Source organism: Branchiostoma belcheri, unplaced genomic scaffold (genome assembly GCF_001625305.1).
Source record: "Branchiostoma belcheri isolate BF01 breed outbred unplaced genomic scaffold, Haploidv18h27 scaffold100, whole genome shotgun sequence".
Taxonomy (NCBI): Eukaryota; Metazoa; Chordata; class Leptocardii; order Amphioxiformes; family Branchiostomatidae; genus Branchiostoma; species Branchiostoma belcheri.
In genome coordinates this window covers 984,198-987,661 of record NW_017802381.1, presented here as the reverse complement: position 1 = coordinate 987,661, position 3,464 = coordinate 984,198, and the positions used below count along the sequence as shown (strand labels likewise).

The 3,464-nt window shown below is 43.0% G+C and overlaps 1 protein-coding gene across 1 annotated transcript in view; it reads right to left on the bottom strand.

The window, feature by feature from the left end:
* The window catches only part of LOC109473286 (fibropellin-1-like), a 41,982-nt gene that overhangs the window by 32,198 nt on the left and 6,320 nt on the right, over nt 1-3,464 (bottom strand). The window lies entirely within an intron of this gene.

Here is a 3,464-nt window from a genome sequence, read left to right as displayed (position 1 = left end):
CATCGCGACAATGGGCCTGCAGCTTTCACTGTGCATATCAATGATGAATAAATTACGGGTTTTCTAAAAGTGTTGCACTTTAGTGGGCCATCAAGGGATGACCATGATGGTAATAACAAACATTTGTTGTTAGGATATATAAGACTTTGCGATTTCGTACATGATTTTACTCACGGTTCACACGAAGGTCTATTTTTTGTCGAACTTTGAAAGTTTGATGAAAAAAATCTTGTATTAAGTTGTAGTTCTTCATTTATCAAACCTCCATGATCAAACAGACTGTCATTTTTGAAACGGGATCAAGAAGTATTTCCCTGTAGCCCCCCTGCGTGTGTCCGAATGGCCACAAATGTTTTTACCGTGAGGTGCGCAGATACGAGTATCGATCGTCGGAGGAAAGCTATACTTACCGTTTGGTCTTTCCAGGAGGTGGCCTTGTCTTGCCGTCTTGTTTGTTTTGGCCTGTTTGTTCTGGTTTATGTTCAATTTCGACTATTAAAAGTTACCATTTTGCAAGCATTTTTCAACAAGCTGTAACCTGCGACTTATAAAATTAAAAGATGTTTTCAATGACGAAACATATTCAAGCCGTTTGACGCCACGGCCATATCGATCAGGAATCGATATATAGTAAGCTAAAAATAATATGCCTGATGGTATCTAGTACAACAGACCTCAACAGAATGCATATGTATAAACACAATGCAGTTATCTCCACACTACTAGTATGTTAGTAAGAACAAGTTGTGTTAGGACAAAATATCGCCGGCAACAACTACATGTACTAGTATTATCAATGATAATACTCTGATTCTGAAAACTTCGGAAGAATCAGCACGCAGTATTCCTCCTCGCATCGTGCAGTTTATTCCACGCACCTTTACATTTGTATAAAATAGAAAACATACACAAAGTTAATCATATGTTAAAAGGGTATCTTGTTTGATTTTATTCTTTTTGAAAATGGGTGATTTTGTTACCAAGCTAGTATTTCAAAAGGCTTGGTTGTAACTTTTATTCGGTGAGAACTTTCGACGGGACAAAACAAAGCACGACGCACAATGGACTCCCTGTGTTATAACGGCATTTCAAACAGTGTTTCCAGCGTTTCCAAGTTGCAGACCTAAAACGGTAGCGGATCTGGGGACCGGACGAAAGCTAAAAAGGCCGTATCTAAGTGGTCAGAAAATCTTCGCAGCCTTAATAGTCTATTTCGTGACGTCGTCAGTAAGACAGAATTCCCAGCACTTGAGTGTAGCGAAAGTTGTGCCGTCGCCTTTGATCTGATGCCGACCCGCGGTTGCTTCAGAGTTCATCAATCAATTTTGACAGGACCGGCGCCGTGGTGTCTGAGGAGACATGATCTGTCCAGAGGCGTATGTGATTTCAGAGCTGTCGTGTGATTTTGGACTCCCATTCCCTTAAAGACCTCAGATTTTTATTTTTTGAAAACCACTCTTATCAACAGAGTTTATCACGAGATGTTTGTTCAATAACTGATTGACTTCATACCAAGGACGTTATAATGGTTACATCAACGTCCTTGTTCATACGACAAATGTGTTTGTGGTCTTTCCTCCCCGTAAGCAAATATTCAGCTCGCTACCGAACTTTCCCGACCAAGATCGCAGTATTTCGGAAGGAGACCATACAAATTGATTGGTTGACGATGTACGCCGAATACGGACGAGAAAATATGGAAACCGAGATCACAAAAATTACCCACACAGCGGCTGACGTGTTGCGTGTGTCGGAAACCTAACAAAACACACTGTAATGTTTGCGATTATTAATATTACAAAATCTGACACATTCATACAAACATTCATTATTTCGCGGATAAAATCGACCCGTGAAGCTTGTCGTACCGCCAGACTTACGTGCTGCTTCAAAGTTACTGCATTTTCTGCTCAACAATGGATAGCTTCGTGGACAGTTTAGATGTTACGTGCGATCGCAACAATATCGCCAGGTTATCGCTTTTTGGGAGGACATTGACAGGACCAATCGCTTCTAGAACGCTTCCATGAGGGTCTGCATGCCTTTTTTCGTTAACCGTTATGGGGTATTTTAATTTACCGTTAATCGTTGCCGGCCCGCTCTAATTCAACGTTAAGCGTTATCAGTATATTCCTCGTGAAGCGTTATGGGTCGTTTTAATTCAACGTAAAACGTTATTTGTCATCCTGAATTCAGCGTTAAGCGTTAATGAATAATTCTTCGTTACGCCTAATTTTGCCTATCAAAGTGCAGGAAAATGCGTCATTGAAGGTTTAAAAATACAAATTTTCCCGGGGGAGAATGCCCCCGGACCCCCCTACATTGCTCGCGCTTCTCGGTCCCTTCGGCTCTAGCCAGAACCAGTTTACCCTTCAATTTCCGGAAGTTTGCGGAGAGTTACAGAATTTTTTAACGAATCCGTCAACCTTGACAGGCAAATTAACAAAAATCTCGAGTAAAATGTGAAAACATCAGAAGGACCGACAAACACTCTCAACACCATGATTTGCCTCTCAAAATGCGGGAAATTGCGTTTTTGAAGGCTTAAAAATCCTAAATTTCCCGGGGGAGCATTCTCAAAATCCATCGGTAAAACTGGGCAGACTGAAAAAATGCAAGCTGGCCGAAGTCGACTCGGACACCCCGGTATTTGTGGACGCACTCGGGGACCAGGGCAGGTGGGAAACACAGGGAACACATACCTTTAATGCATGCTTCATTACATGTAAGGTATACGTAATTTTGTCAGTGATCACCTTTTCTCTGAGCGAGATACCAAATCCAGTGCAGCTCGAAAAAAAAGCCTGTCAATTTACCGTTAAGCGTTGCCGACCGTCCTGAATTTACCGTTAAGCGTTATCGGCCCTGCTGAATTTACCGTTAACCGTTGCCAGGACCCCCCCATGCAGACCCTCTTCCATGGCAGGATTATCCTTTGTTGTCGACGGAGGTACTAACAATAGTATTGTATGCCGGTGTCAAGTTATATGTATTTACCGCAAGGAGCTTTCGCTCCTTGAGTACCGTCGGCGGTTCTATAAAACTGGCGCAAATGATCAGTTCACGGGAAATGTATCGAGTGCGTCGCCGATAAAATCGACGTTTGTCGCTATTTTCTGAAAACAACGCAATTCCCTGTTCGCTAAGGAGACGGATGATTTCAAGCTCCTTTGACGTACCAAGGAAAACATGGAATCATACGTGGAGAAAGCAAACGCTGACTCCACGCATACGCTGTTTGGTGGCTTTGTGCCACTTCGAATCAAAGGGCTTTGGCCGGCCGCGTGTCACTCGCCGGTCGGCCCGGGAACGCGGTGCGGGGCGTGATTCTCGTAGACGCGCGAGTTTTCACAGCTGATTAAGGGATGTGTTTTTGAAACAAAGGGGAATCATAACAGAAAGTAGCGTTAAGGGAGCGTTAAAGGAGCGTTTGAGAACCGATAAAGAAGCGATAGCTAAGCGTA